Here is a 17,305-nt window from a genome sequence, read left to right as displayed (position 1 = left end):
TTTCACTTTTATTGTTTCACTTTTAGCATTATTAAAATCACTGCTCCCGAAAAAACAGCCGTTTTTAAAACTTTTTTTGCATTGATACATGTCCCCTAGGACAGGACCCAGGTCCCCAAACACTTTTTAGGACAATAACTTGCATATTAGCCTTTAAAATTAGCACTTTAGATTTCAAATGTTCGAGTCCCATAGACTTTAACGGGGTTCTAAAGTTCACACGTACATTTGGACATTTGGTGTGTTCGCAAGTTCTGGTGCGAACCGAACAGGGTGGTGTTCAGCTCATCCCTACTGGTGAATAGCTTAATGTACCTCCAGCCACAGAATACAAAGTTGTTTGCAGTCGGGTGAACGCCTGTCGGCTAATTTTTGTGGCCTGTAATGGCCGACACTTACTTCTGTTAGGTCTGGTAGGTCAGTGTCCATGTTGTGGGACTATTTGTGCACAGCTAGTAAGTATTGTGGCTGCAAATATGACCTGCAGGTTTTTAATGTTCGCCTGCCATTAAAGTCAATAGGGCCACCGCGAACTTGCGGTTCGCGAACATTTGAGAAAGTTTGCGGTTAGCGTTCGCGAACCGCCCCATCAGATGTTAGTCCATCACTATAGAAGAGGCAGGCATATTAACAGGAATCCTTAATGCAGCAACTCATTTGAGCAATACAATTGTTAAGTGTAAAAGTGAAGGAGTTAACAATATCTCAACTCAGAAAAAATTTATATATTGCCGCTTATCTTTCCTTAGATTTGGTGGCTGCATTAGTTGTCATATTTAAGGCTGAGAACTTTTAAAGCAAGTTCAGAAAATGCCTGTTGGTCTTGCACATAAAAAGATGAATAGAGGAAGACCTGTTTGTAGTCCAAATCAGGAGAGCAGCCTAGATGACACCTCAAGGCTACCTCCATGGATAAAGTGGAGTGAGTGAACGTAGCATTTTGAGCCACTAGAGGTGTTTGCACTGAAGTTTGTCCTCCCAACACTGGAGTTTGGCTTTCTACTTAATCACCGTTCACAAAGACTTTATTGTTCATTTGCATGTCATATCTTCATCTGGAGTTTGACTCACTGGACTTAAACTTTTCTGTTTATTGTTCTCACTTATATATATATTACATTGTCATACGTTTTCTGAGTTTGCTATCTTATTTACACTGTCATATGTTTTTTGGGTACACTGTATACATTTATTTTGTTCACAGCGGGCATTGCCCCTAGTGACCACCTCGCCCACCTGGTGGGCCCCTCACGTTTCACCCCTTAGCCACACAACGCAGTCACTATCACTCATTCACATAGTTACAGATTAACAGAGTAACAGATTAGTTAACAGATTGTGCAACATGCAGATAAGTAGGGTATAAATAAGAGGGAGGAGATGATGGACAGCCGCACTCCAATAAAGTGTTAAAAATTGGTGCCTTTTATTCCAGTAAAACGAAAACTACAACAGCAAAAAAAAACGCAAGCAATGGGGTAACAGAGCTAAGTAGGGTAAATAGAACTCTAAAAGGAGGGTAACTCCTTATCATATTAGAATTATTATTGGGCAGTATTTTATTATTAAAATAAAATACTGCCCAATGACAACCTACATCTGTATATGTCACTGTCAGACCAACTCTTCGGTACTGCTTGAAAGATATCTAAGTAGCTACTGCTCACAACAGGGCCCATTTATGGACCCTGTTATCTGCAAATGAGCCTTAAATCTCTTTTTTTTTAACCGAATACAATTTTTGATTAAAATGTAACCTTATATATATCCAGGGTCATTGTATTGCATAAAAAATAGAGGTCTACTATTTTGATAACAAAACATTTATTGCTACAATGATCATTGTACAAAATATGTATACATGAACCATAAATGAGGCTGCATTATAGATTTACATTTGTATACATTGAATCTTGCATGGAATGACAACAAACACATCATAATCACTGTAACTTTTACCCTTACTGCGAGTGATGTATTTGTCACATAACTTTTTTCTTGGCATTTATGTATCTTTTCTCTTTTCTGTTGTTGAATAATGTCTGCTCCATTCTTTACATAAAAATTTGTCATGATGACTGCATTAAAGTGAAAATTCATTTCCTGCAACAATTACATTTACTTCAATACTCTGTGGATACATAAATCCTATTCCCTGGATTAATAATGGATATATGAAAAAAAAAACAGGTTAGTACCACACAGTCTGGAAAATAACTTTCATAAAGTTCTAATTTACTGTATTTCCTTTACTGTACAAATACAATTACTCATTGTAAATAGAGTAAAGGTTTAAAAAAAATGTATTTTCATGTAATTCCGTTATCTGTTAACTTTGTGTTGTTAAAAAGCACCTATATTGTTTTATAGTAACAATGACGAGTTGAAACACTTATGTAGTTATCTATGACCACATGGTATGACCTTGTAAGTTCAATCTATAACCATAGATAAACTGGATGTTTTGTACTGATTTGGAGGATGGCAGTTTTACTGACAGTGGAGAGCCTGAATTCTACTCTATAAATATGGCAGCAGTGGTAGATAATAATATAATTATGTAGGTAATGTTATGCATTAGGAACATTATGGGAAACAATAATACTCCCATCTGAAGGAAATCAATCCAGTTAACATTGATTTTGCTTAATGTGATATGGCCTCCTCTCAACACAGAAGAAGGTATCATTTATTCATTCACTTTATTTCTATGGTTTCTGTTTTTAAAGTCATTTGATGCAGACACATGTTAACATAATGGAGCACTGTATATTAAATCTGACACCTCCAAGATAATGTTAATAATTTAATATGGGATGTTTCTTAGATGGATCTTAAGTAAAAACAACTGAAAACATGTCAAGTTATTCCATTGTGTTCTTCTTCAACAAAGCTAGTCATGTGTCCATATCTGCTTCACCCTCATACAGCAAAAAAAAAAAAACCTTCTTGGAAAACAGAATTTTAAAATATTTGAAAATATATTTAATAACATTCATTTATATTTTTCCATTTTGTGCGACTATTGAATATGCTCATTATAGAGGAACTCCTTCCTGCATTTCTGTATAACCAGAAAGATAAGGGTGCAGTTGGCTCACTATAATACACTAGAGGAGAGTAGGTACCTGCATGTTCCCTTTCCACCACAGTTACAGTCAAGTCAATATAGGGCCAGATTCAGCAAAAACTGCGGTGGCGTAACGTATCGTCTTTATGTTACACCGCCGCAAGTTTTCAGCGCAAGTGCCTGATTCACCAAGCACTTGCATGTAAACTTACGGCGGTGTATCGTAAAGACGTCCGTCGCAAGCCCGCCAAATTCAAATGGGGCGTGCACCAATTAAATTAGGCGCGCTCCCGCGCCGAACGTTCTGCGCATGCTCCGTTTGGAAATTTCCCGCCGTGCTTTGCGCGAAATTACGGCGCCCCGACGTGTTTGTGAATAGCGACGTGCGTAACGTACTTACGCCAAATTTATTTTTTTTAAATTCGCCGCAGGAATGACGGCCATACTTTAACATGGCTGGTGTAAAGTTAAGCCATGAAAAAGCAGGCTTAACTTTGCAACGGGAAAAAACGACTTGCGACGACGTAACTCACGCGAGTACCTTCGTGGATTGCCGTAAAAGCTAATTTGCATACCCAACGCTGGAAAACGACGCAAACTCCACCCAGCGGCGGCCAAAGTATTGCAGCCTAAGATCCGAAGGCGTACGAAGCCGTAAGCCTGTCGGATCTTAGCCAAAGTAGATACGGCGTATTTCTTCTGTGAATCTGGCCCATAGTGTCTGTTGTGATGTAGTTTGTGATTTATTTTGATATCCCACCCCACCTAAAGATAAATCGTTTTTTTCTATATAATGTAAAGCTTTTCCATCATTGTTGTTAAATAATTATATTTTTGTTTTTGGCAGCTATCATAAAAATGTTACATTTACCTAGGGTCTGTAAAATATTATTCCAGAGTAGAGGAAATTAAATACAACTGGGGCCCAAATTCAGATCCATGCAAAAAGTATGTGAATTGAAAAATACATTTTTGAATGCTTTAGAACAAGCGGTCTCCAAACTGTTGCCCATGGGCCAGATGCAACCCTATGTTTGCCTTTAGCTAGCCCTTTGGGCACTATTCCTCTTACTTCAACAGTGGGCATAATTCCTGCCAATAATGCCAACAATGGGGCACTATCCCTCCCATTAATACCAATGATTTGGCACTATTACTTCAACTAATGATGGGGCACTATTCTTCCAACTATTACCAATAATGAGGCACTATTCCTCAAGCTAATACCAACAATGAGGCACTATTCCTCCTACTGCTACGGGGCACTACAGGACATCAACAGTCAGCATAATTCCTGCCACTAACACCAACATTTTGACACTATTTCTCCAGCTAATACCAATAATGGGGAACTATTCCTTCTATTGCTATGAGACACTATTCCTCACACTGGACATCAACAGTGGGCATAATTCTTTCAACTGACACAATCATTTTGGCACTATCCCTCCCATTATTACTAATGTTGGGGCATATGCTGACCCATTAACTTTTAGCTGACATCTAGCTGACAGAAACAGTGTTTTGTTTTATTGCAAAACTGAATTTAATTCTGAGGATAGCTCTGCTAAGCCCCATGGGCGGGGTGAAACATGTCAGGGTGTGGCCTGGACAGAGACATTTTTTTCTTTCCTTATTGACTTCTATGGCGCTGAAATTCGTTTTTTTGTCTGCCTGCACTCGCAGCGTTTGTAGCATATAAGGACCTACTGAAATGGCACCCTTAATTTCTTTGTATGGGCCCACCTTCAAATCCCAATGCAAATACATAGCATTGTACTCAAAATATACCATACATTTTAACAATCAATAAAAATGGACAAGAAAAGAGAGGAATAGGACTTTGGATTGGTGCAATATACAACAAACATGAGTTTAATTTAATGCCACGGCTTAATTTCCGAAAAGAGGTGGAAGAGCTAGTTGTTACAATCAATTTGTTTTGTATCTATTGTAATTCAGTTTGACCAATAACATTTTTATGTTTGGTCGCTCCCACTTCTTCCAGGTGCAGGGATTCGCTATGGGGACCTGGTGTGCCCCCTGTTATGTGAAACTGGGGGGTGGGAGCGAGACATTTTTTCCCATGATGACATTGTGAGTTATACCAATAAAGTGTTAATTTGGCGTTGATTTATAGATGATGTTTTTGTCATCTGGACTGTCTCAAAGGAGGTTATGAATGACTTAATGAAAATGTTGGACAGTAATGACTCCAATTTGAAGTTTACAATATCATGTCATCAACATACTATTAGCTTTTTGGGTATACACATTTTTGCCAATATGGATGGAAGACTGGGTTCCTCCCTATTTTGAAATCCATCATGCAGCTTGTTCGAACCCTTCCCCATTGATCAAAAGCATTCCATATGATCAATATGTAAGGCTCAAGAGGAACTGCAGTCATCAACAAGATTTTGAAATTGGAGCCAAAGCCATAAAGAATGGACTGCTTTCCAGAGGTTACAGTCAATTTTGCCTTAAAAAAGCATACCATAGAGCTAATTGGCAGCACAGGGACAAATTATTGCACAATAGTAAATCCAAATGCATGTCCGAAAATAGTGTTAGACTAATTAGAAAATACTCGGGCCATCATAAAAAAGCGTGACAGATCTTAGATAAATATTGGTATCTTTTGGCGGGTCATGTCCAAATACATTAATACACAACCCCAAATTACTTTTAAAAGAGCTCCCTCCGCCTAGGTTCACACTGCTGCGAATTCAAAATCGCGGTAAAATGCGCAATTTTACTGCGATTTCGCGGCTGCGATTTTGCCACGATTTTGCCGTGATTTCGGCCGCAATTTAATGTAAATCGTGGCCCGAAATCGCAAAAAGTAGTACAGGAACTACTTTTTGAAATCGCAGATGCGGCGTCGCACTGATTAGGACAGTGCCATTGCCGACAATTGCCGCCGATTTGAGATGCGATTTGACATGTCAAATCGCATCTCAAATCATTCCAAATCGTACCCAGTGTGAACCAGGGCTAAAAGGCATCTAGTAAAAAGCCACTATATCAACAAGCAGGAACATTTTGCTCCTCGAATTACAGGAACTAAATCTTGTGCGAAAAACCCTACCCAATGGTGACCTGTATAGGCCCAAGGAATGGAATAGAAAAAATAGAATACCTGTGTTTAACTGATGAAGCCGAACGCACTTTACGTTGGGCTCGCCAAAAGTGGTACACCAAGGCGAATAAACCTAACGCGATGCTGGCTAATAGACTCCGAACCTTCGCCCCTAAATTTACTCCCATAAACCTGCGTACCCGCCACAACGTTCTCACGGGTAATCCACAACGGATATTAGATGAATTCCGCCACCGTCTTACGAAGCTTTACTCCCCCCCTACTCATTCATCTACTCAAGGTCTAGATACCTTTTTGTCTGGCTTATCCTTACCTTCTCTATCAGACGCACATAAGTCTTTAATGGACCGTGATATCCAGGTCCAGGAAGTTCTTCAATGCATTAAGGATTTGAAGATCGGCAAGAAACCGGGCCCGGATGGCTTCACGGCCTTGTATTATCGGAAGCTAGCGGACGTCCTGGCCCCACATTTGGCGGCCATGTATAACTCCATAACGAAGGGCCAGTCGTTCACGCCTGATTTGCTGACCGCTAACATTGTAATGATTCCGAAGCCGGATAGGGACCATTCCTCTTGGGCTAATTTCAGGCCAATCTCCTTAATAAATATTGATATGAAAATTTTGACCAAGATATTGGCCAATCGTCTGAATTCTTTTCTCCCACGCCTGATAAAGAAAGATCAGGTGGGATTTGTCCCTCATCGACAAGCGGGGGATGCGATTAGACGGCTTCTCCAAATTCAACATGTTGTACATGCCAGGTCCCTGGAAACTATGTTTTTGTCTCTTGATGTCAATAAGGCCTTTGACACATTGTCTTGGCCTTATTTGACAAAAGTCCTTAGCTTTGGTGCTTCTTTTCTCAGCTGGATTTCAGCTATCTATGGCGCCCCCCAAGCTAAAGTTCGGTACTATGGTTTTGAGTCGTCTACCTTCCCCGTTAGGAGGGGGACGCGGCAGGGCTGCCCGCTTTCCCCGCTCCTGTTCGTCCTGACTCTTGAGCCTCTGGCCGAGGCCGTTCGATCCCACCCGGACGTGTCGGGGGTGGAGGTGGCGGGTACCTCGCACAAATTGTCATTATTTGCAGATGACATTCTGTTGACCATCACCAAACCCAGAATTTCTCTCCCCAACTTACTGTCACTTTTGGATTCTTTCGCCTTGCTCTCGGGCTTAGCTGTCAACCAGGCAAAGTCGAAGGCAATGTCTATCAATATTTGCCCCTCGGAGTTAGATTCTTTACGGTCTGCGTTTCCTTTTCAGTGGATGACCTCGTTACCCTACTTAGGGATTAAGCTTACCCCGAAGTATTCCGAACTATATCAAGCCAACTTTCCTTCTTTGTTTGGCAAGCTGACAGCTATGCTCACTTCTTGGTCCACTCTTCCGATCTCTTGGTTCGGGAGGGTGGCGACGGTACGTATGACCTATCTTCCGAAATTGCTTTATTTTTTTCGGGTTTTACCTGTTCAGGTACCCTCTCACATCCTTAGAATTCACCAACGTAAAATTATGCAGTTTATCTGGGGCCCCAAGAGGCCCAGGATTAAGAGGCAAGTGCTTTTTGCACGCAGAATTAACGGTGGCCTCTCGGTTCCTAATTTGTATGCTTACTATACCGCAGCGGGTATCGCTCCGCTGTCTCGCCTTCATGAGAAACAGCAAATGCCACTGTGGGCTACTTTTGACTTGGTGGACTCTCACCCAACACCTCTAGCCTCTCTTCCATGGCTCCCTCGAGCGCATAGTCCGTCCTCTATAGGCCCTTGTCTGGCCCATTCCCTTAGGTTGTGGGACGCGGTTAAGTATTCTGCGGGTCTGATCTCTCCACATTTGCCGTTACTTAGTCTCCTTCATAACCCGTTATTCCCACCAGGTCGGGATAATCCCTTACAGTTTGCATGGTGGACTGAACATGGCTTTGTAGATGTTCATTCTATGCTCTCCCCAACCAAGATTATTTCGTATTCACTTTTACGTTCCTCCCATGATATTCCCCTTAGGGAATACTATAGTTACTTACAACTTCGACATTTTCTCCAGAGCCTAATTAGATCACGACCTACCCCCTATACCATGACTCCCTTTGAAAGCTTATGTAGATCGCGCCCCCATTCCCCGGGACTGATATCTCTCATTTATACAGCGATTATCAACTCTAGGAGACCACCCTTGAGACCTTACCACCTTCAGTGGGAGGCTGAACTGGGGAGGCAACTCGATCCGGAAGATTGGCAGGCTATGACCGTGGCATTGTCTAAATGCTCTACTAACGTCCTCTTTCAGGAGAATGCTTATAAAGTGTTCTATAGGTGGTACTATACCCCGGCCAGACTGGCGAGTTTTATACCTTCTTATTCTCCCTTGTGTTTCCGTGGCTGCTCCCAGGAGGGTACTATGGCACACATCTGGTGGACCTGTCCCAGGGTATGCAGACTGTGGGTTAGAGTCTATGCGTTGCTCCGCAACCTCTTCGATACCAACCTAAAGAAGGACCCTTTTGAGGCCCTCTTATGGAAACCGATCACGGAGCTTCTCCGCCCTGAACGCCAGCTGGCGGCGCATGTTTTTACTGCAACTAAGTTGATCATTGCAAGGGCCTGGAAGACCCCGGTTCTCAGTTTTGAAGCAGTTAAAAACTGTATTAACGATATTATGGTAAATGAGAAACTCACTGCTGTCTTAGCAGATACCCACGATAAATTTCTCAGGGTGTGGCAACCCTGGGTGGCTAACAACCACCCCTCACGATTTAATCCAACACTACTTTCTCTTTGATAGGTCTCTGTTCCCCCCGCCCCGTGGACCCCCCCTTTTTTTTTCTCTTCCTTTCTTTCTTTTTTTTCTCTCTTTCTTTTTTCTATTTACTTTTCTCTATTTCTTTTTCTCTTTCTCTTCATTGCCATTTGCTCATGCGCCTTATCTAGTTGACTTTCTTTCTTTTCAAACCTCCCTTTCTATGCGGCTTGGGCCCTCAGGCTCGGTCCTGTCGGCCCTGGACGCGGGATGCATTATTTGTTTTATACTTTGAAAAACAGATATCCTCTGCTATGTGCCTGCTAGAATTTAGATTTTTTTTGTGTTATTTTATGTACTATCTTAAAAAAAAAAAAAAAAAAAAATTTTTTTTTTGAACTGTTGCGTATTGTATAGCAACTTTGCTTTTAAGTTTTATAGTTACTCCGGCGTGTTAGCCGGCATGTTACCTAAGCCATCATTAGGTTAATTTAGCAGGCCACTTCTCATGAGAACGTTTTATTGCCGGTCCTCGGGATTCGCCTTGGACCCCTGGAAGCCGGATTACTCTCAGGTTTACGGACTATCTGTTCTGATGATTGATAGCTTACGGTGTGTCCACCGCTGTTTTATCTTTATTTTTCTCTTTGTATTTGTTTTTGTTTATTGATGTCTCTTTTCAATAAAACTCTTTGTACAAGAAAAAATTGAATACAATAGAAACGAATATAACAGAAAATAAAATAATATAATATAATTGAGTAAAACAGTAAGACTAGGATAGAAAATTAAAGAACAGAATAGAATGGAATAGAATATAAAGGAATAAAATAGAATTAAGAAAATAATGTGACAAAAAGAAAGATTATAACCATCTTATGAAATTTGAATTAGAAAAGAATAACAAAAACAATAGAATAGAATAGAAGTAATATTACCATGTTCCAAAATTCAAATAGAATCAATTCAAATTTGAATAGAAAAGAATAGAGTAGAATAGAATAGAAAATAACGCAATAGTATAGAAAATAACAACAGAATAAAATAAAATAGAAGGAATATAACGATCTTCCTAGAAAAATGAATAAAATGACATAGAAAGAATATAACCATCTTCTCAAATTCGAATTTTCAATAGAATAAATAAAAATCTGAATACATAAGAAAATAATAGCATAGAAAAGAATAGAGTAGAGTATAATAGAATAGAAAATAATAGAATTAAATAGAAATAGAATAGAAAGAATATAACCATTTCCCAAAATTCAAATAGAATCAATTTAAATTTGAATAAAATAGAAAATAACAGAATAGTATAGAAAAAACAACAACTAAATAGAATAAAATAGAATAGAATAGAAAGAATATAACCACTTCCGAAATCCGTATTTTGAATAGAATAAATTTTAATAGAAAAGTATAGAATAGAAAAGTATAGAATAGAATAAAGTAAACAAATAAAAAAAGATTAAAGTTAAAAAAAACAATCGTTTACTTTATTCTATTTTATACTTTTCTATTCAAATTCAAATTTATTCTATTCAAAATACAGATTTCGGAAGATGGTTATATTCTTTCAATTCTATTCTATTCTATTTTGTTGTTGTTTTTTCTATACTATTCTGTTATTTTCTATTCTATTTTAATTTATTATTTTCTATTCAAATTTAAATTGATTCTATTTGAATTTTTGGAAATGGTTATATTCTTTCTATTCTATTCTATTGCTTTTTAATTCTTTTTTTTTCTATTCTATCATACTCTACTCTATTCTTTTCTATGCTATTATTTTCTTATGTATTCAGATTTATATTTATTCTATTGGAAATTCGAATTTCAGAAGATGGTTATATTCTTTCTATGTCATTTTATTCTATTTTCTTTTTTTTTCTATTATATTCTAGTCTATTCTGCTCTTTTAGTTTCTATTATATTTTGTTCTGTTTTGCTTTATTATTTTATATTCTTTTATTTCCTGTTATATTATTTTCTAGGCTATTATTTTTTTCTATTGTATTCCTTTATTTCCTATTCTATTTTATTCTCTTTGGAAATCTATTTCCAAATACTTACCTACCCAGTCTATTGTTGCTTGCAACCTGCTTTCCTTTCAGACACCTACACTACGAGGAATGTACACTGCAACGACTCTGTAATCTTGGCCCTGGTGCCTGGGTCTCCAAAACTCGGGTACATAGCAACACTGCTAGCTCTTTTCACCTCTTCTTTCTCCGTGCTAATGTTAAGGCACTACACACTTTGCTAATGTGTGGAGTGGGTGTTTTGTTTGTACATCTAAACATTTGACATGTATACACATTTGAAGTCAGATTCCAAGAATACTTACTTGCACAAACAAGAGGCTCCTGAATACTTTCTTCCTCTTCTGAGTGACTTTGGCCCTCACTGTGACTCGCGTCAGGGGATTTGATGCCCACAATGGCAATGTCTGTGCTGGGTCCACGATTCAGATCCCATGGCTCCAAAGAAACATCCTGGGTGAGCCTACCACACTCACTTTCCGCTACAAATAAACAATACACCATTCATTAATCGATTGTCGACTGCCTCACGCACTTATATGTCGGCAGAATGGCACGGGCAGGCAAAGCAACATATATGTATGAAAATTGGGGGAAAAGAATGCGCAAACCAACAAGGGGGTGGGAGGAAAAAACAAAACAAATTGCGGGTCGCCTTCCTGCCTCCTGATGAGGCTTGTGGCCTGGGAGAAGGGGAGCCCCTTGGGGGGAAGCCCTGTTTGGGGAGGAGTGGGAGGGGCTACCCCTGATGGAGGCCTGACTCGTGCCAGCATCAGGGCTAGACTCCTCCAAATGGAGCGTGAGCTCATTCCCAGAGATCACCTCCTCCTCCTCAACCTCCTCATGAGGAGAGCTGGGGCCACTCCCCTGCACAGAGGACTCCGGGCTTGCCTGGGGGGCTGCATCAGCCTGATGTCCGGGGGATGGTGCAGACTGGCCAGATGACCCAGCACCCTCCTGCACATCTGTGGATGACACAAAACATACACAGGTTGGAGGATCCACACACATGTCACATATTCCCCCCCCCCCCCCCACACATGCTACACACCAGAGAGATAAAAAAACGTACCTGTCCTCAAGAGCTCCTCAATGGAGTCAAAGCCAGGCACTCCCTCCACTTGATGCCTGTGGAGGCACTGGGCAACCAGCCGCTCCTCAGCAGTGAGCCTGATATTGGATGGTGGTCCCCCTCCAGTGCCCCTGGCATGAGCGACCATCTTTGCCAGCTTACCTCTAACCAGGAGCCTGAGATCATTTATCTTTTTAAGGATCTCATTGGGGGTCCTGGTCTCACACCCCGATGCATTTACATCGTCTGCAATAAGCTGCAGGATCTGCCTCCTCCTGGCCGCGGTGGTGTCCTGACTCTCAGGCCCATGGAGGTAACGATCACATTGGGTCATGGCCCTGGCAATGATCTCCTTCTCCCGCAGAGAGAAGTTCAGCTTCCTCTTCATCGTTGTCATCTGTGCAAAGCACACGGTCCAAAAAACACTCTCCAAAAACACTCTCCAAAAACACTCTCCAAAAAACACTCTCCAAAAAACACTCTCCAATAACACACGGACACAAACCAACAAACACCAACAGACAACGGAACAAAAGCACCTTGCTTCAGGGGGGGAAACAAATGGATGTACTTTTGCAATGGAAGGGCGTATGTTTGGGCGTATTTATGCACTGGGCGTATCTCACTAATTACGCCGGGCCTATTTCATATCTCACTGATTACGCCGGGCTGAGTTCTGAGCATGCGCAGAGAGGCGCTGATCATTGTCAGCATCATGCGCGCATGCACAGCCCGGCCGGCCCTTCATTTGCATGGGATCACGGCTCATTTCAATGAAACACGCCCACTTCCTTCCCACTTTCAATTACACCGGTTTACACCTCGTAATTTACGTTACGCCGGCACATAGTTGGACGCAAATACTCTGTGGATACGGTACTTGCCTCTCTACATTGAGCCGGCGTAATGTAAATGAGATGCGCTATGCCGGTTTATATATGCGCTGATGTATGTGGATCTGCCCCCAAGTGCTTAACTGACAGTTGTTATTTTGACTTGGTCATGTTTTCACATTGGCATAAGCAGCTTTCAAATAACACATGTGTTTTCTCACTAAACATTATGTTTTCATTTAAAATATTAAACATAGTTTTAATGGCCTCTGTAATTTGTGTTATTTAGCTAAATGTTAGACTAAATAAAACTCTGAAGGAGATAAATGTTAACAGATGGTGATATATAGACATGATAAACAAAAATCTGTGTTTATTATTATAAAATTTTATTTTCTGTTCCAATAATTAGTTCCAAGTTTTCCCATTAATCGTTCGAATAGAAAATAGAAAAGAAAAAAAAACACAAATAAAAATATAATGAAGTTAAAGATAAAATACAAAAATCATCTTTTGGAAAACCACAAATGATGCAAAACCGAAGAAGAGACAATACTAATGAATAAATTAAATCAGGAGAAAGTCTCTTGCTGTGGTTGAGTCTGAGGTGGTTTGAAAAAAAAAAAAAGAATAGAAGAATGTGTTTAGTTACTATAGTTGCTAGATCTGATAATTCAGATTCTTATACTGTGTCTGTTATATGTAATTTAGAAAGGTAAAGAAAATGTCTGATTGGCTTTCACATAATTGAACATAAAAAAAAAAAAAATATTGACCCTTGCTGTCTTGTTTTGTTGGAACAAAGTTTGAACTGCATTAAAAAAATCATATTTTTAATAATGTTTTTTTCCTTACATGTAATATTTATATATTTTTAAAAATATGTATATATGCTTTTACATTTATATATTGAGTCCTGATTCTCTATCATCTCAATCTAAATGTGGGAAGCTTGAAACTTTCTAGCATACAGATGGCAGTAAACATAAATCTTAGGCCTTGACCCCTTTTTCATCTGTGGTATTGAATGACTGAGGCCCCGTACACACGACCGAGTTTCTCGGCAGAATTCAGCCAGAAACTCGATCGGAGCTGGATTCTACCGAGAAACTCGGTCGTGTGTACACTTTTCAGCGAGGAAGCCGACGAGGAACTCATCGGGCCAAATAGAGAACATGTTCTCTATTTCCTCGTTGTTCAATGAGGAAAGTCGGCCCGCCGAGATCCTCGGCGGCTTCAACACTGAACTCGACGAGGAACTCGATGTGTTTGGCACGTCGAGTTCCTCGGACGTGTATACGGGGCCTGAGTTTATCAACAAAGCCATGTGATCACCATGTCAGTACAGGTTCCCTTAAAGCATTGCTCCTGTGCATTTTCATGCTAAGGCATATCTGATGTCACTTTCCATGTGAGTATACAAGTATATATATTTTAGCCTGCTATGGTAGTCATTTTTCAGGCTATGCGACACCCTCATTCATGTTGTAGATTTGATGAAATTTAATTTGCAATTTCTATTCATTACCTTATTTTTCCTATCCTCCAATACACTTTATCCAACAGTTTTCACCTGTCCAGCTCCTCGTTTAGCTGGCCACTACTAATATACAGTCAACACAGCGTTTTTCATTTTTATTTTCACATTCACTGCAGACATCTCCAGCATCACATTTCACTTCTTTTGTTCTTTCATCACACATATTTTTTCACACCACATAATGGTCACACACCACCTCACTACTGAGGTTTTTTCTTTTTCTCTTTTTCTTGTTTTTCTTTTTCCTTTTTTTTTTTTTTTTTTTCTTGTTTGCATTTTACACCTCCACACCTTATTACACTTGCTCCATTTCATTTTCATACCGTTACACGCACTCAGGCTACACCGTTACTCTTTACCTTCACAATTTTACACTTTAGCATATTTTTTCACTTTATTCAGTATATTTATAGTCACTCAATTCATTACAATTCACTCATAGCTACACCTACCTGTGTTTCTATTTTATTTATTTTTTAAACAACTTGATTACTTTCGATTCTAATTAGATGGATAACAAGCGGCACCTGCAGCCCATTATTAATTTGCCCTATTATTGGCGTACTATTTAAACATGGCTGCAACAAGGATATTTACACGATCCCTATGCAGACCAGGCTCATTAGCCAGCACACACCTTATTATACTTGCTCCATTTCACCATCATACTAATACACGCACTCAGGCAATACCGTTACTTTTTACCTTCACATTTTTACACTTTAGCACATTTTTTTCACGTTATTCAGTATATTTATAGTCACTCAATTCATTACAATCCATTCATAACTACACCTATCTGTGTAATTACTTTATTTTTAAACAACTTGATTACTTTTGATTCTAATTAGATATATATATATATATATATATATATATATATATATATATATATATATATATATCAGGGATAAGCAATTAGCGGACCTCCAGCTGTTGCCAAACTACAAGTCCCATCATGCCTCTGCCTCTGGGTGTCATGCTTGATGCTTTCAGAGTCTCGCTATGCCTCATGGGACTTGTAGTTTGGCAACATCTGGAGGTCCGCTAATTGCTTATCCCTGATATATATATATATATATATATATATATATATATATACACACATACATACACTCTTACTCATTTGGGATTTTACTGCAGGTGCCTGTCCTCTTCCTCTTTGCCTCCGGGGGCGTATAATGTGTGGCTCATTGTAAGCCCACTCCATTGTAGGGTCCCCTGTCCCTTTGGGGAGCTGGGAATCATCTCAGAATTCTCCAGATCCTGCACCTGGCCTACCTTCCTGGCTATGAGATTATCCATCTCTTTCTTCAGTGGTAATTATCAGTGTTTCTATTTTACAAACTTACCCGATGTATGCTTTGAAATGTTTCAAGTTACATAAATATTTTCATATATATTTACAGTTAACCTTCCCCCTGAAGATGACCACATATGGTCAAAACGCGTCGGGGATTTTTCATTGTAACAACAATTTCTGTAATACTGTTTACGTTGGTGTCTTCACCTTACACCATTGAACATTATGTTTCATAATATAGCCAGTACTTTCTGTTTTAATCTGAATATGTCATTATCATTATATTAATAAAAATTATTTATTTCATCTTTATATTGATCATCTAATTATATTGCTGTTCAAAGCCCCATGGGGGAAATTTCCCATGTTTTAAGTATCTATCGGGGTTCGCAGCACCTCATTTCTCCTTTTTGTGTCTTTTCCTTGCTCATTTCATTTTAAAGCAATCACAATGCCCCCCTTTTTTGAAGACTGTTGTTAAAATAAAAATCAGTGTGTACAGTGCTAAAGTAGGTAACAACAGCACATTGTATTGTAGCCCAGCCACAGACTTTGCATGCTGGGCTGACACAACTGTTCATCATTTTAATGCATCAATATCAGCATTGTTCACCAATGGAAAGGTATAGGCAGAACCTGTATCCTTGGCAAGATTTTTGTAAGGTATCTTTTACACTTAATAATAGTTTGGCAAGTAAATAACAAGAGATAACATTAATGTGTGGGTAAGCTCTGCTATATAGAGAGCTTTGAAATTTACCACATATACTCTTTAAAGTGAATCATGGATGGGAAGGCAACAGCTTTTCTTTAATGGTGGTGGAACCAGCTGCTTATACTCACCTTTAGCTTGTACTCGCTCCTTTTGCTTTCCCACTGCTCTAGTCAATCAGAGCAAAGAGAAAACCTGTATAAGCTTCCAGCAGTGAATTGAAGGACTTGAGCACCGTCCCCATGACCTCATGTGACAGTAATGGCTACCTAAATGACTAATCAACAATGCACTAGTATTGTCACATGTGATTAAAATTGGTGAGTCACATGATCCTCCTGCTAGGAAATACCAGATATTTTTCTTGGCTACCAACAGCTAAAAATAGCATTATGGAGGGGGCGTCTATTTTGGGCCCCTATTAAGATAATTACTTTGATAAAATGTTTGAGAATTCTAAAAATAATTAGTTTGGCTAGTTTAATTGTGCTGGCAATTCTCAGCCAGCCCTTGAGATGTAACACTTACTTTCTTTCTATCCAGTGGCCGGTCTCTGTTTTAGTTTATGGACACCAGTTTGCTGGTGCTGCAACAATCAAAGCCCAGCCATTTCCTTGCTTTGTGTTTGAGCAAACATTTCAGTTCAGGAGATGTCAAGCCCCCTATGTCTCCAGAGACCATCCCTTGTTATTATGAATCCTTCTGTATCTCTGTGACTTCAGCATTCCATATGTGTGCCTATGTACATTCAGAGGGATTAAGGTGTTCCTGCACCTGTATGCCTTGTGCGTTCCCAATGAGATATCAGTGTTTTTGCACTCGGTATTGACTCTTGTACTCCTGTCTTCCTGTGCTTCCAGCTAGAACCCCTGTGCTCCCCGAGACAGTCCC

The sequence above is a fragment of the Rana temporaria genome, chromosome 1, assembly GCF_905171775.1.
Source record: "Rana temporaria chromosome 1, aRanTem1.1, whole genome shotgun sequence".
Lineage (NCBI taxonomy): Eukaryota > Metazoa > Chordata > Amphibia > Anura > Ranidae > Rana > Rana temporaria.
Note: the sequence above shows the minus strand (reverse complement) of the source record.